Here is a 25,490-nt window from a genome sequence, read left to right as displayed (position 1 = left end):
GAAAGTAGAAAAGAAAAATCTTCTGTGACATCTCTTTCAGAATTCCAAACACTTTAGAGGAAACCATTTTCAGAATGTGGTTTTTCATACCAGCTCTGTTTTAAAGGAAGAGAAAGATTCAAAATGAACTCGTTTTTCAGGAATGTTCCACATGCATTAAATAGGAGGACACAAAAGACTGTCCTGCCCAGGGTGCTTTTATCTTTCTGATTAATTTGAAAGAAAACCAAGAATAATCAATTACAGTTCAATAAGTCATGACCTAATCAAAGCCAGTGAAGAAATAAACTAAGAGAGGAAATATATTTTTAGACCAAAAAAGTGGGTTGGATTGTTGAAATGAAAAATAAAAAAATAAAAAGTCCACAAGGCAAAAATTTCACCCCCATATAAACTCATGGCTTCAAGATACTCATGTCATAAAGTCTTGCTACAAGTTTTGGTCTATTGCATCAACATTACATCTTTGATAAAAACGTAATATCTCAAAATAGCAAAGCAACTTAAACAGGTACTGATGTAGTATGCAAATTGAAAACTGCTTAAATAATATACATACAGTGCAGCTGGTTTGTATCTGGCAAACAGGTGCTAGATTTTAGATTTGCTGACTAGCCACAACTCTAACGACTTTTCAATGAGAGCTGAAATGAGGACCCAGGGAGTCTTCCATTTAGTCTAGCTATTTTGGTTTTGTTTGTTTTCTAAAAAGTTTCAAAAGAACATTTTAAAGAAGTATAGCAAAATAACCTTTCCCAGAATATCTTTCTCCAAGTAAAAAAATGGCATTTAGTAAGCCAGAAACTACTGTGAAGATATTGAGAAGTATACAGGAGGTGATGTGGCAGAAGACATTTTAAGCACCACAAACTGAAGCAGCAAGACATCTCAAATCTGCAAATCAGAGAAGGTACTTTAAATTTCTAGCTAAGATTCTGGTCCTGTGTGTTCAGATATATAAGATAGATAAACAAAGACATAAGATTTTCTTAGGTTTGGAGGAGTAACAATGCAGTGTAGTTCCTGTGTTGTTACTGCATCTGCCCACAGGTTTCTCTGGTTCTTCTAATAGCTCTACTCCATAAACTCTCCAGCACATTATGGAGCTATATTTTTTTAAAGACTTCAGAGTGGGAGGGTTTGAGAGCTTTCTCCCTGCAGTGCAGATGCTTACACAGACCAATAGTGATTACTGAATAGAGCACTAACACTTTCTCCCTCCCTACAAATAAGATAAATGGATAGGCAGTTACACTGAAAACTGTTCTTTAAAATATTTTGAGCCACAAAATATACATGTGAAACCTGGGACACAATTAAAGATACATTAACATAGAGTAAAGATTAATATTTGGTTTGACCAACTCTGAGGCACAATATAAAATAAGATAAGGTTAGTAAATTAAGACCTTAACTATGACCTTCCTTCTTCAGGGGATGCAAAGTGTAAAAGTGAGTTCTTTCAAAACCAGTGCCAGAAAGGCTATCAGAGTAGTAATCTAAACTGAATTAAACACCTGAACAGATATTAAAGAGCAAGATCATTAGCTAAATGACTAGACAAAGCTCTTGGGCTCCTCTCAGCTATAAAAAATGGTAAAAATGTTGCTCTACTGGGCACAAAGCATGAAGACATTGTGCTTTGGAACAGGAGAAAAGCTGTCTGGAAAAGAAATGCGCCTGAAGTTAATACAATTATCCAGTTTCAGTTACTTTACAGTCCCTTATATCACTACACATTTGCACAAAATACCAACACATAAGCACAGTAATCCTATGTACTCATTAATTATACCACCAGTCACCTATCCTAAACATGCTGTAGCTGAAAGAAACCTGCAAGATTCATTTTCTTTTCCTCAAGGCTCTTCACCTTGGCCCTATGTCTAAGTTTCCATCCATGTTCCTCTTCTCTTACAGGCTTTGACCTAGTTAGCCCATTATTTGACATTCTTTCAAAAACAAGCAAACAAAAAAGAAATCTAAAAAATGTACAGTGATGGAAAGAGAAGACACCATAACTCCCAGAATCAACACAATATTCATATAGGAGATACAGTAGCTCCTTCCTACCAGATAGATCAGTGACCAATTATCTATAAAGCATAGGGCCAGGCAGCAGAGTTCAACACTGGTCAAAATTATTTACTTCTCCTGCAATTTTAAAAACTATTCTCCTTGCCCTTCAGTGTGAAATATATGTGTGGAGGGGCTCTGAAAGATGAAAATTCATTAGATGAACCAGGAACGAGCTAATAAAGCAAGCTCCCTGCAACACGAATAAGTTGGGGTGAAAAAAACACTCTCCTATAGACAGAGCACCTGCATATGACTACAATCAATCTGCTATTAATCACAGCAAATATTGGTATAGAAAGAATCAACTAAAAGCTCCTTTTCATTAGGTGATAAATACTGCTTGTCTTCTGCAGGATTATGGTGCAACTGCGTGAGGAGTTTGCCAATTCTGTATCCATATTGCAAGATGCTTGCTCATACAATCTGGACAAAGCTGATATCAACCCCAGTACCTATCTCAAAAAATGTTGTGGCCAAATTGTTCCACTGTGTCCTCATGCTCTATGAAGCACTAATTCCAGTGCCCTGTGCTTTTTCAAAGGCATTACAGTTAAGAAAACACAAATAACAATATTAAGATCATAGAGTCATAGAATTACTTGTGTTGGAAGGGATCGTAAAGATCATCTAGTTCCAACCTCCCTGGCGTGGGCAGGAACACCTTTTACTAGACCAGGTTGCTCACAGTCCTGTCCAGCCTGGCCTTGAACGCTTCCAGGGATGGAGCATCCAGAGCTTCTCTGGGTAACCTGCGACCATGTCTCACCATCCTCATAGAGAAGAATTTCTTCCTACTCTCTAGGCTAAATAAATATACCCTCTTCCAGTCTAAAGTCATTACCCCTTGTCCTTTGGCTCCATATCCTTGTAAAAAGTCCCTCCTCAGCTTTCTTGTTGTCCTTTCAGGTACTGGAAGGCTTCTATAAGCTCTCCCCAGAGCCTTCTCTTCTCCAGGCTGAACAACCCCAGCTCTCAGCCTGCTGTCAAAGGAGAGTTGCTCCTTTGATAATCTTTGTGGCCCTCCTCTGGACTTGTGTCAATAGCTCCATGCCCTTCATGTGTTGCAGATTCCAGAACTGGACACAATACTCCAGGTAGGGTCTCACAAGAATGGAGTAGAGGGGGACAATCACCTCCCTCAACCTGCTGCCCATACCACTTTGGTTGAAACACAGAATAATGTTGACTTTCTGGGCTGTGAGTACAGATTGTCAGCTCATGCTAAGCTTCTCAACACATACCCCTAAGTCCTTTTCCTGCTACAACTTGCTTGCATTGTACCAGCAGCAGCTATCTTCAGAGCTGCCATATGAACCAGGGATGAGGGAATGATGATGGCTCTCTATTCAGCCACCAACATGTGGGATAGTGCTTTCAATAATCTGGACCACGGCCATGGTTGCCAAGATGTGCAACCATGTGGGACCCAGGTGTCCCCGCAGAGGTACAGGCAGAACCAGGATTGGCACCAGATGATAGTTAAATAGCAAAAGGAGGCCTATGACAGTGAAGCCAAAGCCAGTGGTTAGGGAAGATGATAGCTGTAAGCTGCTGCAGGGAAGGAAGATGGAATATGATCCTCTTGAGCAATCAATTCAAGGATATGGAGACCATTTGAGAGATGCCTGCTTCCTTTGCTCCCAGCTGTCCCCTGCACACAGAGGAACAAGTACAAATCAAGAACAAGGGAGGTGTTTCTGGACATCTCCATAAGCAAAGAGCAGGGAGATGGACTCAGCCCTAAAGGACACTAAACCATGTAGTCTTTGGGCATCAGCTATGTAAAGAGGAAAAAGGAAAGAATTTATCTTTCCTTTTCCCAAGACAACTTGGGATGAGTGCCTAATGCTTGCTGGACAGGCATGAAGCACTCATCCATGAAAGGCCCTACGACACTGAACTCCCACTGCAAGCAATGAACGGCACAGGCAAATGCCATCTGACAGACATGAACCCTCTGAGAGATCCTGTGCCCCTCCAGTGCTGACCTTGGAAAACAATGAGTCTTACACAGAATTTTCTCAGTAAAATTACATGAAGTGAAGGTTGCAACTAGCACAGATTTCCCATTATCTATTTAGCAGAGAATAAGGGTGCAAAAGGCAGGCTGGTGATTGGTCTGGAAATGGCTCAGAAAAGACCCAGCAAGCACTGAACACAGCTTCTCTAGAGATTGGACACAAGGGCAGAATGCTCCATCAACAACAAGTGTCCATAGCCCCTTAAGAACACTTGTCCATGCTGGAAGCATAAGCATCAAGAAAATGAGCAGCAGCACCCTTGGAGCTGACTTTGTGATCCTTGTCACCAGCTACAGAGGAAGACTCACAGCATGGCTACATTTGCTCCTACACCTCCTCCTGGCATGGGAAAGCAGAACATGCCTGGAGGTACTGTGCAATCTAGCCAGGAGGAGGCAGCAGGGGGTAGGCACACCCCAGATGAAGTAACAGGCCTGGCATTGGTGGGATAAGAGGAAGACAGGACCAAGTTAGCCAGAAGGCTGGAAAGTACAGCCTGTGGAAAGCTACAATGTATTTTTTCAAAAGGTGTATTTGGACACAGCTTATACAGCTCATGGGCAGACAGCCCCACAGTCTGGATCCAAGGTCTGAACTTCCAACAGCTGAGTCACAGGCTCCTTCATTTTTATTTATATTATATTTAAAGAAACACCTGGTTCCACAAGGACACTGCCAACTTCTTACTTAGTTGTCTGTGCCCAACTAGAAAATGCCCTCTTTGTGCTCCTCGTCTTTATCTGGGTAAGGTAGCCAAGGCTCTTTTGACAAGACTCAGAAATTCCATATGGCTCCAGCAAGAGACCTCTCTTCTAGCTTACCATAAAAAGCTCTGACTCATCTCTATGATAAATGATAAATAGTTTGTTTGAAAATACTTGGTAGAAGTTGATTTAATGGGATCTAACTAATCACACAGAATCTGGGCAATGTGTATGAAGTCTCTGGTTTTTTAAATTCTGTTCACCAGGCAGTCCCTGGGTGTTGTCTAAACTGTGTACCAACTTTCAGGGTGTTCATTTTGCCAACAGCCACTTTATGTGAGGACAGCAAAAGGCTTTCTGCTGTTTGACAAGCTTTTACAATTGAATAAAAAACTGTATCTGTAGCAAGTGTCTTTCTTGACTCTTCTCAATATAAGTTTCTTATATTTGCAGTCTCCTTTGGCTCTCTTCCTGCACTGAATTCTTGTGTTGCAGCCTGAGAGGAGTTCAGTAGTTACCTTCATGAGAATTACTCTTGTTTCTGCTCTGGAGCTACTGTCAATTCATTACAAAAAAGCACAAAATTGGGCTCTACATCTGGAAATTAGCAGAGCCCTTCTCAGATACAGAACAAAGTAATCCCTCTAACAGGCTACAGTGATACACAGCAGATTGGAATGACACAAGAGTTCAAAGGCATCAGTCTCCAGCACCTGTGCCATGCACACGACGTGATGGAAAGCATTCAGCCTGAGCCTGGTGCCAGTTGCGCAAGTCCAACACCTGCTCTCAGTGCCTCTGCCAGGATGCTTGACCAGGAGCCAATACCTTTTTCCAAAAGAGGTGTTAACTCACATTTTCACAGTCTAAACACCTTACCAAACCAAACAGTATATGGAGAAAAACCACGATTTATAAAGCAGATCTAAGAAGTGGATGGTCTCTCTTAAATCCTGTTTTGCTTGTCTGCATAATGTAGAAAGTCTCTGCCAAGCTGCTACGGTTCTATGTGCAGAACTCTGTTAGAAAGAGAGAGAATTTAGACTTCATCCATATAAAGGTGACTGGAGATAATGAAGCAGGTTGTAATAAATTTCTTTAATTAATGTCTCTGAATCTCAGAAAGGGAAAGTCTGCTATTTAATTAGGTATGTATTAAGCCTTACTCTACATCAGTCAAGCTTTCCACTGCAAAGCAGAATATCTTACCTTAGTTTCAGAAAGAACAGGGTTTATTTTGTACAGATATACCTGCACCTAATGAAAATAATTTATTACTGAGCTTGTGATGCAGGCCCAACCATACTTCCTGATACATAACTTCTCTCAAAGCATCAAAAGCTAAACAAGTGTCATGGCTATCCTAAAGCCATTCATAGCACCAAAACAGATTGACAGCATGATATTTTGACACCGACAACGCATCACAGCACAGTTTTCCCAAGAATAATTAAACAGGAGGTTTATCGGAGTTGCATATTGAATCGGTGTAAGGAATGAAGAGGGAAGTAAGTAAATGTACTCAAGAAAAAAGGCCATCATGTTCTCTGTAGGCACTGATCAACAGAAACATAGCCCAGCTGAGAAACTGCTTCAACACATCCATAAAGCTTCGTCCATCTTTCCAAAATATTTATTCTACTGCTTTGTCACCACTGTCCTTATGACAGGCTTCCTCTTTCCAGCACTAATGTAAGACTATAATTTTCCTACTTAAAGGCAGTCCCTTTTGAAACATACTCAATCCCCTAAGCTCAAAGCATCTGTATAATGAACCACAGACAAGGAAACCTGAATTTAACCCAGACACACTCTGCCTTCTAGCACAGACCTCACATGTCTGCTCTCAGAAATTCTTTCTAGCAGTGGCAGTAGCATAGTGTAATTTTACCCTGTAACATCCATGGTGCCACTTGAGACATCATCAGATTAAATGACAAGCATGTAATCTATCCTATACCCCTTGTTTTGGGGTTCTGGGTATAATTTTTAAAATACAGTAATGTGCCAGTCTGATTCTTCACAAAAATCAAACTTGAATGCTGAGAATATGGCCAACTGCACTGAGCAAATAAGGCCTAACACCATCTTTTGGTAATAAATTGCATATGTAAGTGCTAAGCATAATTTGCTATTACTAATTCATTACTGTTATTTATGTTATTTAATAACATCATGAGGATGGCCAGGAAAAGAGGCAGCATGTCCTACCACTTTCTTAAGTGAACAAGTTCCTTCCTCTAGATAAGTATTCCGGCTTAGAGGTGCTTTATGTCAGATGACCTGTCCAGCCCACTTCTACTTTTTGCAAGGGAAGGAAGCTTCCAGCTAAAGGAAAGAACAGTCTTAAATATGAGATACACAATGGTGAAGACCATAATGGCATCTAAAAGCATTTCCAGTAACATAGAAAAATCTTTATTGCTTTCTCTATGCTTGTTAATTACATTAATCATGATGAGCTTTAATATTATTACCTATTAGTAATCATATCTTGGTACTGAGGTGAATGCAATATGTAACTCTATAGAAACTCCAGGCTTGACTACATGAAGGACAAATGAAGTGCATTTTTTTCATTATAGTTTCTGTTGTATTTTCTTCCTACACCCTGGGTAAAGTCAATCATATATTATCATGAAAAGCAATCCATTACTCATAATGCTTTGAGGTCAGCGTTTCCTATTTTGGGAATGGAAAGGTTCACTTAAGTATAGATACAGCAGTTGCCATATAGCCCTGGTAAAAGCATAGCATAGTCAGAAATTTACATACTTGAACCAAAAAAGGCATTATGAATGTTAATGTTAACAGCATAGCAGGAATTTGAATACGAAGATTAATTTATTATCAATTGCCAACCAACACTTTATACTGGAGTGTTGGAGAAGTTAACTCATTAAATGGTCAGCGCCTATAAAAATGCTTAATACTGCTTTATATTACAAGTACTTATATTTGTCATCACCAGCAAAGATTAAATGAAAGCTACAGAAAACTAGAATGTCAAGGAAATCCTCGGGGAAAAAAAGCACTGTGGAAGAGAAGTGGCATTGGCAGGGAAAAAGAACTAACACCTTAATAAAGAGATAAAGCAAATGCTGTGATAAGGAACTTTAATAAAATGAATAACAAAAAAACCTGGCTGCATTGGGGTTTTTTGCCACTGGATATTTGTCTGAGTTTGTTTGGTATAGGACATACTTACACTAAAGACCAAAGAGCTTACCTCTGGTTCAGACAGCAAATAAATATGCAAGTAAATGCCAAACAACCAATTTCTCTCCATGAGTAATACATTACACTTTGGACAGGTAGGACTCAGCTCTGAAAACGTGACTCCTTCCACATTGTCCTAGACAGCAAGGCAGCCCCAGGCTTGGACAATAGCCTGAAGCTATTCCCATCCTTGCCTTATCACCTCCTCACCTGATTCTTGCTTCTTCACTTCTTATTCATCATAGCTGTCACAACTTCATTCTCTAGAAGACCTTGAATGAACCTCCCCACTGCCTCTGCTTAGACAGCATGACACAAGGGCTTAGGAAACAGTGCTGGCTGAGAGAAAGCATCAGGATGCAGATGCTGAGCTGTGCCCAGATGGGAACCAGAGTGGACCAGAATGCCTGAGGCTGTAAGGCATAAGACATCACACGTGCCCTTCACCCTTCTGGGCTCAGTGTGGCAGGAATAGATGAGAGACTCATTACTTCACTCATAAAAATGGGTGAAAGCACCTAAAGGAGCCAGTGCTCAGCATCCTAGACACAGCAGACACACTTTAAAGGGAACTCCCTACTCTTTAAAGGGAAAAGCCGAGGAAGAGGCACTAAACCAAGAATCCCAACAGAACCTTCTCTCAGCACTATCCAGGCCATTAAAGATTTCTCTTTCTCTATTGTCCAGTGTATGATCAGGGGCAGAGAAATAAAGCTCATTTTCAGAAGATTGTAGCCCTGAAACAGTCGGTATGATAAACAGAGGTACAGGGAAGACATATGGCTGCCTTGACAATCAGGGTCACTGTAATGAAAGATTCAATCATGAAAAAGCATGTGGGCATCTTAGCACATACTAAGAGGTCTTAAGACAGCATTAAATCAGATTGTTGTGCTGACAGAGCTCTTTCAGGCAGAACAGCACCTTCTCAGTTTCCCTTTCTTCATTTGCTCACTCTTCCCACACACAGACATTCTCAAGCCACTGACATCTGTGGACACCCATCTACCAGTGACAGGCAGCTGGGTGGCAGTCTTGTATTCCACTGTAGATCTGCCCTTCTGAACATGTGTCTATGATACTTGCTAATCCCAAACCTTTATCATTGGAAAATTACTTCCTAAGAAAGAGTGGTCAAAGAGGAAGACTTCTTCCTGATTCTGCAGAAATTTCTGGTGGTTTTTTCTTTATGCACAAAAGGCAACCATCTGACTTATCAAGAAATTTCTACCCATAACCCATACAAAGATCTTGTGCATAGCTCCACTGTTAATTTCCAGCACTATTTCTCCTGTGAAAAACATATTTTGCACTCCCTCAATCCCTTTGTTTTCTGTTAACTTCGGGGTACTGTTATTTGGGAAAACCTTTCATTTTTTCAGTCCAATTATATCTTAACTGAATCCCCAGGAAAGGCCATTTAGCAGTCTTTCATGTGACTAAAGAGAGAGATAGAAGTTGCCAGAACACAGAGAAAACATCTCAAAGCCCCAGAGACTCATACTGAGGAGGAAGAGGCTAGACATTCAAAAGGAACTCAGCCACATAAACTTCCTGGCACAGGGAAAGCATCTATTGGAAACACCAGAATTAAAGGGTGGGACAGAACCCTGCAACACAAATTTTGGTTCAGCCAGTACCACACCCAGTCTGCCATAGCAGGGAGCTGAAATTGGTACAAGTGTCTGCTCACATTGCAGATACTGGATGCCCAGAAGAATTAAATCGCAGAATGAATAATGGAATGAAAACTCCTAATCTCAAACCTCCTAGATGGGAGGGCAGATTAATTCCTCAAAGGAAGGTTTTACCAGCACAGGACTAGGAGACTAGGTCACCATGTGTACTGAAAGCAGGATCCCAAGTTCTACCAACAAAACTCTGATTGTTACTGGTACAAACCCCTACCTCATATGGACAAAATAAACCATGCCAGTCATTAGTTTTGTAGATACACTAAGGACTACTGCTGCCACAGTTACACAACTTAAGAGATCAAACCTATTCACACTGCTGAAACCATTCAGAGAACCCTCTTGCATAAAATGCAACAGCATAGCTAACAGGTTGGATGTAATTAGTCATCCTTAGCCCCCCAGGGAATAGCTAATAGATTTAGCAGATATCCAACATGTAAAGCAGAACATTTCTTAGACTTCTCAAAATCAATTATTTTCAGGACAGATTTTGCCAGGTTAGGCAAAACTTTCAGAAAAATAAGAAAAAAAATTAAAAGGCCATTAAGATTGTCATTAAGGCAAAAAAAAATTAAAGCCACGCATGGTTTTGGCAAACATTAGGGAAGAAATTTAATGCTGGTTGTTTTTGGATATTTATACAAGATCCTTAACAGAAGGAGCTGATCTCTGTAACTGGTCTTTTTTTTTCTCCCTGAGATAAATTATTTAGTAGTTTGTGATGTAACTAGGAGCACAAATATAGTTAAACCAGAGCTCTGACTGGCTGCATTTCTGACAAACAAACGCAAATGTAACAGCAGTACTGGGAACAACAAGGTGCCAAAACTGGAAAGGAAAATTCCACTGAAGACAATGGAGCTGATGCTGACTTGACTTAATAGCAATGTCAATCAAGAGTAATTGAAGCATAATTCAAAGAAGTTACTCAAGGGGAGAGAAGGGGATGGAGGAGGAGAGGGAATAAGAGCTTTCAGAATTCCAGGCCATAAAAGATATCCAGAGCCAAAAAAATAATTCCTTACTGACTTTATATTGCATTCACATTTGGGAAAGAATTGGATTTCTTTCCATAAGACCTTTGCATTTCTGAAGCTTCTTGAAGACAAAGTATTTGGCTGAGTGCATTGCATCTGCAGTAGTTAACAGAGCAGCCAGTAAGAAACAGTTGTTGCAATGAAGCGTATCCACTGTAAAAAGGGCCACAACAAGGAAAGAAACAAAACCCATCTGACACATTCCTGCTCCAAAATGGAGGACACTGTGCATTTGGGTTCATTTTAACCGAGCAGTGGGAATTCACAACACACATTTTAAGACCCAGATTTGAGAATTTTGCTCTCCTTCTCCAGGCCTCCATCTCCTGAGAATCCTACCCTCAGTTTCAACCTCTTTGACACTCTCACAGAGCATAGCTCTCTCTGTGGGTCATGGAAAGTTTACATAGAGTGCTGGCCAAAGACTACTGGCAACCTAAAACTTTCTGCAGAGTATTTCACACACACATTTGTAGAGCTCATCAAGCTTTAAGAGCTGTCCCTTGGCTATACTATGCTCATGGCTCAGAGTCCTGGCCTGCATTAGCACATCTAACATATAAAATACTTCTTCCTGTCGCAAGCCCTGCACTTTGGCAGAGGGGCTATCAGTACCGTGTCTGCATTTCTCTGCCAGTGAATCATGAAGGGTACAGAAGGATTATCTGTCATGACAGCAGAATCTCAACCCTTTTGTACTTGTGCTGCTGCTGCTTCTGTATGTCCACTGCTCTGCCTACCTCTCAGCACCCCATATTTTTGACTTGTCCTCACTGCTACGCTGCTCAGGCTACACAAAGGACTGGCAGCTTTCCACAGTTACCAGAATAGTGACATTCTCATTAAGTGTGCCTGTTACATAAATAGCTCTCTCATCTCCTTTATGCCTGATGCTGCTGCCACACTGTTTATAGTTCAAACTCTGACAAAGTTTTTCAGTATTCAAGTTGTTTCCACATTGCAATGTCCAAACACAAATGCCACTTAAATCTCATCTCTCACTTTTATTCAGGTTTTTCTCAAAACTGAAACCAATCATAGGCACTTCAGAAAGGGCTGTCTCATCCAAGTGAGCAGCAGATCATCTGCATGCCAACACCAGCTACCACAGTGGATCAAACCAAAGTCACAGAACACTCTGTGCAGCCCAAAATGTGAACTACACCAGAACCAAATAGCAACTGACATGGCCACCCAGAAATAAAATGAGAATAGTCATTGCCAGACCTTTGACTACAAAGTCTCTGAACCCTAAAAAATCTGTTTGCGTTTGGATTCTAGTGAACTATTCTTAAAATATAGCAGAGCTATGTTCTTTTTCAGTCGTGTGCTATAGGATCACAAAAATGAAACAACAGTAGAGATGGTTCTCTCTATCCCAGAAAAGTTATATAGCAAGCCTTAAAAAAAAAAAAAAAAAAAAAAAAAAAAAAAAAAAAAAAGGCAGGTGAGTAGGGAAGGAAGACTGTGTTTGAAACTGAAGGAAGGAGAGAATGGAGCATTCTGTTTTTCCCTGTAAATTAATTTTATTGCACCTAAATCAAAATGCTAGCATGTAATCTATCTTGTTATCTTATATACTGTGTGTAATACAGCTGTTATTCCACATTGCGTTTCAAATATATATTTCCATGAAGTGTAGTTCTAAATAGTAGAAAATGTCACAATTCTTTCACCTGAGAACACAGGCAACACTTATGGCCTCATACCTTTCTGAACAATTCTAGCAGACAAATTTCTGCACCAACAGTGCATTTGTCCCAGATTCTGCCCATAACTGCAAGCACTAATAGAAATTTGAGAAAAAAATCCAAGAAAGCCTGAAGTGCTTTCTGGTTAGGCTAAGGACCTTTTCTTCCTTCACAGTGGATAGATATGACCTAAAATATGAAATAACTTTTTTTTAAAAAATATCCTATTTATATGAATGTTACTTTAAAAAAATAGCTCATACCTGTTGCATTGTTGCTGATGCTGGTTTTTAGAGAGGTCTTGGAGGCCTTGAGCTCTTGCTGCTATGAATTTCTCTAAGTCAACTGTGCATTATCATAAAAAGGATCTCACACATGCACATGGTATTTTGTGCAAGAAGTGATAGGTGTGAGATGCTATGACATTTCATTGGGATTATATTTTAAAAACGTGGATAACTTAATCTATTTCCTCAATAGTTACAAGTATATGAGGCCATAAAGCTTATATAGCAAACCATTAGAATAAGCAATCATATCAATTTTACATTTTTTGCAGTATGAAACATAAAAACAGTGTATATACATGCAATTATAGGCATATCGAGGCTAGCTATTTGGAGTCTGAAATTTGGTAGCTTGTATATGCACAGCATTTTTATTTATGGTATCACATCAAATACCACTCTTTTAAAGTACTATAATATATATTTTCATGGCAAGGTCAATGATTTGCATTTAGAGAGCTTCTAAATTAGGCACTACTGAGGCTTTCCTTTTAACTGCTTGGGTGCTGCTGGACACTGCAGGTGCTTTACAGCCTGATCTCAGCCTTTTATGGAACTACCAAGCACTGAAGGGCATGATGACGTTCCCTTGGCTCCAGAGAACAAAAGCAGATGTAACGGGGGAAGCACTAAAGGAGTTTATACAGTGCCTACTCTAAAACCTCCACTGCAGTAAAAGATTGTGACGTGAGGGCACGAAGGTATGTAAGCACCTGGCTGACTAATTGTCTTAAAGCACCGTGTAAATAATCCCCAGCTAACTGAGAAAAAGGACCTTAACAATTCAGACAAATTCTGAAATGAAAGCTACTTGCAGAGAAACATGCACCATTACATCTGAAAGCAGGAAAAGGCTCTCCATCCTCAGCTCATTCCTTAATCCTGTACAAAAGCACTTCTGCAACATCTAAGTACAAAATGGGGAGCATTTAATTTCTGCAGCCAGTGTAAAAGATTCTTGCTTTTACCTGTGCCAAAGGTAACATTTCTAGAAGTCAAAAGTTGTGACAGAGATATATCTAATGCAATGTTTATATTATGCAATGGCTAGATAAAGTTTATTAAAACTACCTCTCATGCTCCTAAGGAATGCCACTGCATTATGTAGCTACCTTAATGTTCATCCTGTTATATCTCTAGTTGCCATGGCAACATCCTCCTAGGTATTTGTAAGGTCACAAAAAGAAGAGCTAACCCTCTTACTCCCAGAATAACTAATGCAGCTCTGTTACTGGCTTGATGTAAATAGTCTCAGGTGACAGCAAACTGTACATATAGTCAATTACAACTGCTCAAAGGAAATGATTTGTTGTAGGAGCCACTGTTCAACCTCGGTGACATCAATGTTTCTATGGCAACAGTTGCCTCTTGCACTGCTTAGAATTGAGTATTGATCAAACTAGGGCCAGCACTATTTCAGAGACTTGCTACTTTTCTGTGTGGCAATTTACAATAGGAACTCATAACATCACTGTATATTTCAAGCCCCAAGGAACCAATTTAGCAGACAGTTACAGTGGAATATTAGCAGAGGTCAATAATGGAAGTCTGATTATAGTCCTAGGACAATTATTCAATGCTTTTGTTGTCTGCCCTTTCAGCATTCTACTAGCTATTAAAATTTTCAAATAATAATATTCATCCCTGAAGAAACTGCTGATTTCATTCATCTTCTATTTCAGACTTTATTTTTCATTGTTATGTTATCTATCAATAAAATTATTCAGCTATATTAGCCAAGCTCTGACCTCTCAGAAGTAAATAACTATTGATCAAGAAGTGGAGCTCTGATGGCATACTACAGGGTTTCCATTAATGGTCTCATTGGTCCAGCAGATAAGGTGATTCTTGCAGGAGAGCAGACAGTGTGGAAGTAGCAAACACCACAGAGCCATTCCTGACAGAGAGCAGTAAGGAACAGGGTCTGCATAGCACCACGATGGGCTCCTCTCCCACTTCTGTCAGCAGTGAAACAGAAAAGCCTCTGTAAAATGCATCTACTTCAGAAATGGCACTAAGAAATGTATTTATTTATTTACATCTCTCACATATAATCCCTGCATCAGGGCATTCTCTCTTTTCACAAATGACAAGGAAAGATTTCATGTCAGCCTGTTTTCCTTTATGAAAAGAGAGAAGGCATGTTTTGGTGTGTGTTAGGTGGCTAAAATTGCCAATCAGGATTGATTAATTAAGAATTTGTGATGAGTATTAGTCCTGGGAATGTTAAAAGAATCACTTTACTTTAAGAATGTTTCTTCTTCAGTTATCATGAAGAGTTTCAGACTAAAGGGTTTACTTGCTTTTACATTTTAAAAACATTATACACAATAACCTATGATTTGTCAGTGCTTTTACTCCTACAGTAACTAGGGAGTCCTACTCCCTAGTTCCTTTGTTCTTGAACTAGGGGAATGAAGGAAAACTGTGTTGTTTACAATAATAAAGAGTTTACTGCATTTGATCTAACTGTATCAATGCATGGGCATTTGCAGAATTAGCCTATCTGTTAACACAATGCACATTAAAAAAATACCTACTTTCCTGTAATTCCCAGCTATTTGCAAAATGAGATCTTTATAGGAAGCAAAGTTTGTCTCCTGTTCTTCCACCTAATTTAGTAGGTCAGCCCAGAGATTTTAGTACAGGCCCTACTCCAAGTAAACTGTGCCTCATATGCACATACATTTTCATTAAAATCAATAGGAGTCAGACATATCAAAGGAGGAAACTATCCCCTTATTGAGTCATCTTTTCCCAAGTAGATTTATATAACTCCTACACAGAGATAATGCAGTTAATTACATTTTTCTTCTACTACATTTTTCTTGTACTACATCAGTAGGAAAATAGGATCCAGCCATCAGGGATGTTAAGTAGAGAAATTCACCAGGAACTGAGAAAATTCCCTCCAAAAAGACAGGGAGAAACTACTAAACTCAGGAAAACCTAAATGAAAAAGTTGTAAGGAATGCAGAGATTGTGAACAGATCATTCAGGAGGACAGTGAGATTCTCAGTTTGTCACATTCTCCTTTAATTTGTTTGTCATTGTTTCCCCAAAGGGGGTCAAAAAGATCAGGCTGTGATGTCATCAGGATACCCCCAGCAGCTTCCTCATCTGTTTTTTCATTAGGCTCAGGCTCTGTTGTTTCCTGTCTATCTTAATGTCTAGCCAAGGTTGGGGCCTGGATGAAACTGGTTGGCTGATACACAGTCCAGAGCAGGCAGACGTTGCATTGGAACTGGAAAACTGAAAGGAGGTGGAACACGTGTAACTACACATGTCAGTGGAAGACCGGTTGTAGCAACCTAGAGGTTTTTAGAGAATCCTCTCTTTTTTGCATACCAAAGGCAAGAAAAAAGGGAACTTTCCATTGCATCTGCAGAAGTCATTCAGGTTCTTGTTTGATGGAAAATAGTCATATGGGTTGTATAAATGTGTCTAAGGACGCTCTTGAAAAATGTGGTTAATAAAATGCAGAAATGGTTTGTAACTGCACACATTGCAGAAAGTGTAGTGCACTAACTGCCCCACTGTTTTCTAAAACAGGAGTGTAAATCAAAACTCTGTGTTTGATTTGTTAACCAGGTAGCTCTCCCACTCTTTGGGATTTATGTACTTGCTTGTTTGTTTGTCTATTTAATGAATGACCTATACCAGCTAAAAATTGCCACGGTGTTTGGGTCGTGGAAATATAGTGGGAACCAAGTGCGCTACACAAAAGTATCAGCCCAGCACATTTTCTGCTATCATTTTTGTGGACTTTTGTGGGGTTTCACTTTATAAACCATCTTCTACTGCAGATTTGAAGTGTGTAAGTTGTACCAGTCACTACATGTTGTTAAAGTGGATAAAATTACACTTGCTCCATACTTCAAATAGAATTAGGGATAGGGTGAAAGAATCAAGGAAAAAAAAATTGCATTTGAACACTACTTTAGGGTTTAATGGCAGCTTCTTCCTACTGGAACTAACAACTATATCGAGATTATTGTTCCATTTAGTCACATTAATTTTTGGCATCCTAAATTGAACTTCAAAATTATCAACAAAGAGACTGACTTGAGTGAATGCAGGAACAGACTTAACCACTTATGTGTGGTTCTGATCAATAAATACATGGTTTATGTTCTTCACTACAGCACCTTGATTTAGTTCTATTGTAGCCTAAGACATAGCATTCTGGTATTGGGATGAGGTACAGTGAAACAACTTGGAGACCATGAGCTCAGCTATCTATCATTTCTCTCCACAGTCTGCATCTAAAAATATAACACCTCCACCTTTTATCTTTCTGTATATCACTGCATCTTTTCACCAAAACCTACTTGACAAAAATTGTAAAATGTGAAAAAGCAGTAAGTCTTTCATATTGCAAAAATACAATCCACCTCAAGCCCAGCCTTCAAGTGAGCCAATCTTCCAACTGGAAGATACAAGCTGTCAGAAGTATTTTAGACAGGCTGCTTTTCAATATTTTGGAATTTCATTGTGAGCTGGCATTACGCAGTAGCCATCAGTATCAACATCAGAAACTAGCACTGGGGTGCACCAAGAGATTGTGGTTAAATTAAACAGCCCAGATGCTAGCAGTTTTATATTTGCAGTATTCAGTCCTATTTGTCAACTAGAAAGAAATGGTTAAACACTGACAATGGATTCTGAGTTCCCAGTAGTTAGAGTTAAGGAAGGATACACTTTCGACTTGAACAGCCATGCAAGAAGAGCAGTCAATCCTCCACTGTTTTACAGTAAAGATGACCCTGCTCTGCATTTCAAACTCATGTAACAGAGATGGACAGATAGATAGATTTAGACAGATAGATAGAGATAGATAGACAGAGATAGATTGCCTTTACCCTTTCAGCCTGGCCAGTGCCAGTGCTATTCTTTCTCACCTCTGAGTAGTTTAGAGAAACAACCTGAGAAAGAAACAGGGATGTGAATGTCTCTCCTAGGCCTTTCCTTGATGAGGTATCAGAGAGGCAACATCCTCAAAACCAATAAATCAGAACAGCCAACAGAATCAGAAATTACCTTTGAAACATATTCCTTAACTTCAGCTAAAAAAAAAAAAAAAAAGTAAGTAGTTTAACAAGGGTGCTTACATACACAACTATCAAGAAATAGGAAATGGTATCTTACACACATAGTTGTCAATATCAATCTTGATATATGGCCATATCTTGAATTTCTCCTGGAATTTCAACATATTTCAAGCATTTCATTGCAAGGCAGTTGACAGAATAAAAGGAAGCAAAAGAAACTGTTGTATCAGACATTTATTTTTAAGCATTGTGCTTAAATGCTAAAATGCTTTTATATAAAAAATAAAAATACACCCCCCCCCCTACATTTTGCATTGCATCTCAGGAAAAAGGAGATAATCTTGTTAAAACCTACTCCTAACAGAGAATCTCTTAAAACCTAAGCACTCCAGAACAAGCCTTGTTGGCAAATCGATTTAAAATTTCTCCTTTGAAATAAGACTGTTACAGACCTGTTCTAGCAGAAGGAAAAAAGCTCAATTTCTCCATTTGTAACTAGAAACTGTTAAGCAGTTTTTTAGGCCCTCTAGACAACTTGCTTCTTCTGGTTGCTAACAGTAAAATTAAAAACCAACCAAGCTTTCATTTGCTAAACCCTCACAACCCTGTGTTCCTCACTCTGGCTTTGCTAGTATAGGTTAACACCCAATCCACATATTTCAAGGTCAGAAGGGACCACTATGATCATCCAGTCTGAAGTGCTGCAAAAAACAGACCATAGAATTTCACCCAGCAATTCCAGTGTCTGGCCAAGTAATTTGTGGCTGAATTAGAGCACATCTTTTGAGAAGTAAGCCAGCAAGCTCTTGAGCTTTTGTGGAACTTCATTTACTTAAGTATGTTCATTTAGCTCACATGAGTAGATATAATTGCTTAAGCTTAAGAGTGTTCAGGGTCAAAACACCAAGCAAACAAAACTCAGCTGCCAAAACCCCACAAGTTTTCCATAATTAGTGAGGGAAAGCATATTTTTTTATTCACAAAGCTCTGGGTCATTCTTGCAAGAGACAAGTTTTCTTGAATTTGATAGGATCTGGAATATTTAAAACTTTAAAAAATCTGTCTCAGCAACGGCAAAATCCTTTGGCTGACCTCGCAGGTGAAGGCACATGCACAGATCATAATTTCCACAGATTTAGGAAAGAACAAACACTTGCCATCCTCTAAAAAGTAATCCCGAAAGTGGAAAAAAAAAAAAAAAAAAGTCTTTGGGTATACAGGCAGCTCCCCACAAACAAAGGGAAATCTCATCTACCTGTTTAAATCATCATCCATCCCGTTTGCACAGACTGAAGTAACTTTATTTTATCCTGATTATTTAACTGTGCTCTCCTGTGGAAGAGGAAGGATCAAGCTAAAAAATAGATTATATTTCAGATAAAACACTTCATAAGTTGAACGTGTTCCAACTAGGTCTTTGGTATAGGCAAAATTCAGTAAGACAAGTCCTTGCATTTGTAGAAAAGGTTTCATAATAAACATGTCATCTTTTCCTGAAAGGCAAAAGGAAGCCAATTTCTTTATAGAAAGACTAAAAAGAAAACAAGTACCAGTAGAAAGACAAAGTACTGTAATAAGTCAAAAGGTACAGGAAAGCCCCATTTCCAACCCTGCTACCAATGTGGAAAATCTCTTTCTTTCCTCCGTGTCCATTTCCAAGGTTTGTTCTGGAAATCTAATTAAAATTGCAAGTATTTTTAAAGCTGTAATAATTTCAAAGCAAAGCCTGTATTTGTTATATTTGTGCTTGCAAGTGCTCATAAGTGCTAGCACAAGTATTTTGATGTTTGTTGCTTGCTGTTATGTGTTATAGAACCAAGTCAGATGTGAGGTAGGAGGTGCTAAAACCTTCTGAAATCAGGTATTTTTAAATACCTGAAGGAATATGAGCTAAGACACTAAGAACAGTAGAAAAGTTGGAAGGAGAAAAAGATGGAAACAATAGGAACAGCGTTGAAGCAGGTGGAGGAAAATACTGAGTGGCGATTTTTTCAAAAAAGAAAATTTTAAAAACTCAGATTGAAGTCAAATACCAGAATGATATTTCTTGACAGGAGTCATATGCAATGTGTTGCATTACCGTGCCACAGAAGTAAGATGGATATTACATAGGTAAGGCTTTGAAGGCAGTGCTTGTCTTATCAGTATGGAGTCTGCCTTCGCCTCTATTATTGAAGGAGGATGCTTTTATTTGCCTAGTGCAATGCATTATACCCATAAATTCCTTCCCCTCAGCCAGTCAAATTAATTCTAACCTAGAAGATACGTTACGTATGGGTTTAAATCAGTCACTTTTTTGAGATATACTGCAACCTAGTTTCTACCCAGGTTTGCAATATATTCACCCTTAAAAATACCTTGCTAACATCTTCAAGATACATTGTTTGTTGAGGTATCTCACCTTTTCCAGCAATATAAAGATGTAAAGAACACAAAATCCAATTTCTGTTGTTCCATGATCACTACCAATGAAACCGTAGGCTGCCAAGACATTCCAGTGCAAATGGAAAATGCACCCAGCTCAAACACATTAAGTTCTCAGATAACAGCAAAATCTACTTTCCATTGTGATTAGTTTGCGCTGTGTCAATATGAAGTCTTTTCAGGTGACAGCAGAAAAAGAAAACCTGATGAATTATGTGTAAATTTCTAGTGGTGTATTGCAACACTAAGATCTACAAAAGGTAGATTTTATATAAAGGTCTAATTTTATATAATATTAAGAATTTGTGTGCATAATCAATTATGTGCTATACCGTGTATGCGTGATTTATCAAAAATAATTTCTAAGTTAACAAACTGATTCCTGTAATTGCAGAGGTACACCTAGTGCAATCATTTTAGATGAGAAAGGGGTAGGAAAGATAAAAGGAAAAAAACTGTAGGGAAAATTCAGAATACAGAAGTTTCCCTAGAGGAAAAGCAGGATGTAGATACATTTCTACAGCATGTGCCACTCCTTTGTCAATATTTACCCAGCAAGTGGAATGATAACGTGCAGTCATTATTAAACTCAGCCCTCTAAAAGAATAGTTTCTGGCTCTTGATACAGTTGCTCTGCATAAATTATGCTAGGCATTATGCTTGGGTTGTGCCACTGGCATAGTTATTTCAGATCTGCGTCTTGTTTCCAGATGGTTCATCTATTTGTTTCTTTAATATATTCAAGATTTATTGTGTTTCCCACAAATTTACACATTTTTAATGTTGGTTAGTCAGATCAATCTGATCTGAGACAAGGGATAAAGAGCTAACATCTGTAGGTTCTCATGCTAATGCTAACTTAAAAATTCCCTAAACAGTGAAAGCACAATAAAGTTTTTGAATGATTAGCCAAACATTAGAGGTTTTCTTGCTCATCATATACTGTAGGAAACAAACCCGATCTGCTCAGTTTTACCAAGTGATTTCTTTTAGTGCAGGAAGCCAAGACATGCATGGATCTAGCCATAGTCTATATTTTTCCTGCCAAGTTTATAGTTTTGTTCCTACTCTTGAAACAAACAGTATCCATACAGTCATCCTGGCTAAGCACTTCATGGCATTTATTACTGCTTTTCTGCAAAAAACAGCTATTGCTTTCACAGTAAATGGCAATCAACAATAGGTCTCAACTCCAAGCTGTGTTTTCAAGCTTTCATAGCAGAACTCCATAGTGTTACCCCTTTTTCCCCTTCTATCTTCCATACATTTCTTATGAGGCTGCTCTGAAAGGACAGAAAAGGATCCATCATTCTGTAAGAGCTTTGCATTTCTGTTTCATATTTTTAGGCACAGAAGATGTTAAGTGTCTAATAAAATTAGGGTACCATTGTACTTACTACTGTCTACATAGAGCTTGGAGTCCCAAGGCTTATGGTCTCATGGCTCATGATCTAGTTAGGCAATAGAGGCAAATAATTACTGTCCCCGACATACAGATCAGAAGTAGGCATAGGAAGGTGACTTGTCCAGGTCAAAAAAAGACCATGGGAGCCATTCAGAAGGAGCTCAAGTCTCCAATCCAATGCAATTTACTTTTTCTCTAGATTATGTATACTAGGAAAAAGAATGGGGAGAAGTGCAAAATGTTAAGAACTTTGACTGATAGACAGGAATATAGTCAGTAAAAATGCAGGAAATGTAGAGGAAACAACATATTCTGAATGCTAAGTTTTGGGCTTCCCAAACAAATTCTGTTGTATTACAGAAATTCAAGGAACAGATCTGTATGGCACAGCTGCTATCATTGGTCACTGAGGCATGACTGATGCTTATCAAGTCCCCCTGAGTTTTGCTAGCAGTGTGAAATGACATTTATCCCTAAGCTGTAGCATTCCCACTGCTATTTCATTTTTAACTAACACTAGATGCTGATAAAGAAGCAGAAACCAAGCTCAATATCCTGACTCGTGTCAGAGAAAGGATTATATTGCATCACAGAGCACAGGTTAATAGAGGTCATTTCAGAGAGGACTCCTCAGATACTGCTGCATTTTCATATTCAGCTCCAATGCAGCCTTTGCTTATCAAAACAGTGCCTACAAATTTTAGTAGCTTCATGCCATCATGCAATATGCATTACTTTACAGAACACATATAGGATTTCTACTCCCTAAGCTACCTAGTAGTTTCAGCTTGCAGCTACCAGCTCTTATAACAGATTTCCCTGTCCAAGCACTGTCACCTTCATAGGCCTCACATCTACCTGACCACCTCACTCTCCCTAGAGAAATGCTTCTCAGAAAACTACTCTGCTAGATATATTCTCTCATAACTTTCCTAAAATTTTTACTAACAAGTTATTTGGCATCCAACAACCCAACCTCCTGTTTAAAAGCAACTGCCTCTCCTCATCACCAGCAATGTATTTCAGAAACACTCAGTAGGGAAAAATCTAGACTTCTTATTGCTTTTAGCTGAGTTTACTCAGCTGAGTTTAACTGAGTTTACTTCCATTACTGGAAAAGATGTTCAGGTGTGGGAGCAATCTAAGAGGATGGATCATTGCTCAGCCTCTATGCAAGAGTTTATATGCAAGTTGCAGAATGTTAAAAGCAAAAGTAATAAAACCTACCTGCAGAAATATTTCCAGGAAGGTAAGTCTTGCTGCTCTGGCTGCTAGTTTTAGACATATATTTTAATTGGTTGGGGAGGGGCTTGCTGATTTTTGTGCTTATAGCCAAATAAGAGGATTTTGAAGTGCAGTTTCAGAATGATATAGTTATGAACCCTTCTTTTCAGGTCAAATGTGAAGCCTGTCCCTGACTGAAGAACAACTGGAAATCCATGGATAGTTCAAATTCTGCTATTAATCCAAAAGTAGTTCCTCCAACCAATCAAGAATGTATGGTTAGTAGCATATAAAGCCAGCTAGCTTTTCCTGCAAGTCCTGTATTTTCCTAGGTTATTAAATTTCAACCCTTCTGTTGGAAAAACTTATTTTTTAAAGAAATAACCTAGCTTCTTGGAATCTCAATCTCCTGAGTCATACAAATAGTAGCAAATGTTAGAGAGGCCTGTCAAAATTTTTTGTACTCCTAGAAATCCTTTAGGCTTAATTGGCAGAACCTTGTCTTTGATCTTTTAATGTGGAGTGGTTATGAAATTTCATAATCCTGACAGGTTTGTCAGATACAATGAAGTCAAAACCACAGCTCAGCTGCAGAGGAGTGAACAGCTATACAAACAAGCTCAAGCAATGCTGTTTCTCAGTTCTTTAGTACCAGAAATACTGTATTAAGAAAAGAGGCTGTACATGTGAGGTTCTGTCATCTAAGAACTTTGATCATCCATGCTGAAAAAAAAATGCCATACATTTGCAGAATACTTGTGGAATCTATTCAAACACCAGTAAACATACCTTTATTTCCCAACAGCATTTTCAGGTCTATATTTGAGGTAAAGAAATGAGATAGAAAAGTACCTCCAGCCTTTTAAAACTGCTACAATTTCCTAGAGCTTATTTGCACATTCATATTATTCATCAGCGGCGTTACTAAAACCTTGCATGTAAAGATACCCTTGCAATTACATTGATAAAGTTTTGGTCCATCCAAGGTTAAATCAAGTCCTTAGTAAAATAATTCAAGTCACAAAGAAAACTTTGGAACACAAACAATGAAAATTATACTCTCCCATTACCCTCTCCTGGGCCTCAACCCCAGGACTCTTTGCTCTGAACTTGACAGTCTTTTTATTAAAGCTTTAAAAAAAAGAAGAACACTTTCTGCAGCCACAGAAGCATATTCACTCTTTTCCAAACAGTACATTTGCAATTCATCAGTTAACATTCTGCTTTAGATAGTGAACCATTAATCCGGTTCACCTGCACTGTGATGAAAATGGTATCTCCACTTGCCATTTGAATAAGGCAACAGTAACAGAGCCCATATCTGGTTTTAAATATCTATCTATCAGCTCACTATGGCATGTCACAGCAAGAAGGCTGAACAAATATGCAAAAAAATTGTTGTTTAATGGGGAGAAATACAGTAAAATTGTTTATAGTGGGGCAGTCAATTCTTACAGCAAAGTAAATTACAAACAGATTTTTCAATGGCATTTTAAGGCTTCATATTAAATTCTTATATACTGTTCAAAATCAATTTTGCATGGAATTTCTGTGAGGGTTCCATTATTAATAAAGAAGCAGTAAGCAACCCTGGCTGCATTCTCACAACAGCAACACCTGACAGGGACAACTATTGCCACAGATAATCTTTGTTTAAAGGACTCAGCCCTGCATTCCTTGCACAGAGAGTCTCTACCTGAGACTGCAGCCCTGTGCTATCTGTAGTTCTTCACTTTACCAGACTCAAAGGAATATAATTTATATGGTCATTAACATCTTCCTTGGGCAATTCAATTCATATTGAAATTCTCCTAGAAACCAGTTAGAAAAATGTATGAGAATTGTAAAAAATGTTTACATAGATACCAAATGGGAATAAATTATTTCCTATTGCTTGTATCATGCAAAGACAGAAGCTTTTTTTACTGAACAAGCCACCTTCTTATCTAACTCTGGTTTCTGTGTCTTTTCATATCATTTATGTTGATGGCATGGATTTGATTTCCTGGGTATCAAACAGAATTGGGATATCTTTATCCTAGTAATGCCATGTAATTCACAACTATCTGGAATTACAAATCACCCTCTGCATCTGATCTTCAGTCTCCAATAGTACTGAAGATCTCACTTTAATTTAGAACACGCTGAAGCATATGTTTGACTTTAAGTATATGTTTAAGTGCTTTCACAAGCAGATCTGAAATGAGACTTTCACAATGAAGGGATGAAATGCAGAGCTAGAGCCGAAATATCAAGAATTAAAGTGTTTTAGGAAACTTAGCAAACAGGAGAGACTGCTGTTGCCCTCAAAAACAACACTGCAAATTTCCCAAGTTTTCTGTGATCTGAGGTTTTCTTACCTCTTAACTGAAGTTAGATGCTCTCTTCTCATCCAAGTCATTAACATCTGCAAAAGAAAAAGTATTTCATACTGACTCTTGTGTTTACAAAGTAGTTGGAAAAATTTTCTGAACAAGACCATCTGAATAATAAATGTCACATTAAAAAAAGGAGGAAAATCTCATAGGCTAACACTATTATATGCTATATTAAATAATAGAGAAGTCTGTGTACCGTGATTGGCTAACAGATGAAATCTGAATACTGCCTAATATAACATAATTCATTGTTCAGAATTTATGAGAGTCATC

At 38.6% G+C, this 25,490-nt stretch overlaps 1 long non-coding RNA gene across 1 annotated transcript in view; it reads left to right on the top strand.

The window, feature by feature from the left end:
- Positions 1 to 23,906, top strand: part of LOC139797647 (uncharacterized) — a 51,188-nt gene extending 27,282 nt beyond the window's left edge. The window contains exon 4 of the long non-coding RNA XR_011726536.1: positions 23,010 to 23,906. This is a non-coding gene — a long non-coding RNA (uncharacterized lncRNA). The remainder of the gene's footprint in view (positions 1 to 23,009) is intronic.
- The last annotated feature ends 1,584 nt before the right edge of the window (positions 23,907 to 25,490 follow it).

Source organism: Heliangelus exortis, chromosome 6 (genome assembly GCF_036169615.1).
Source record: "Heliangelus exortis chromosome 6, bHelExo1.hap1, whole genome shotgun sequence".
Taxonomy (NCBI): Eukaryota; Metazoa; Chordata; class Aves; order Apodiformes; family Trochilidae; genus Heliangelus; species Heliangelus exortis.
Note: the sequence above shows the minus strand (reverse complement) of the source record. Positions and strands in the feature narration are given on the sequence as shown.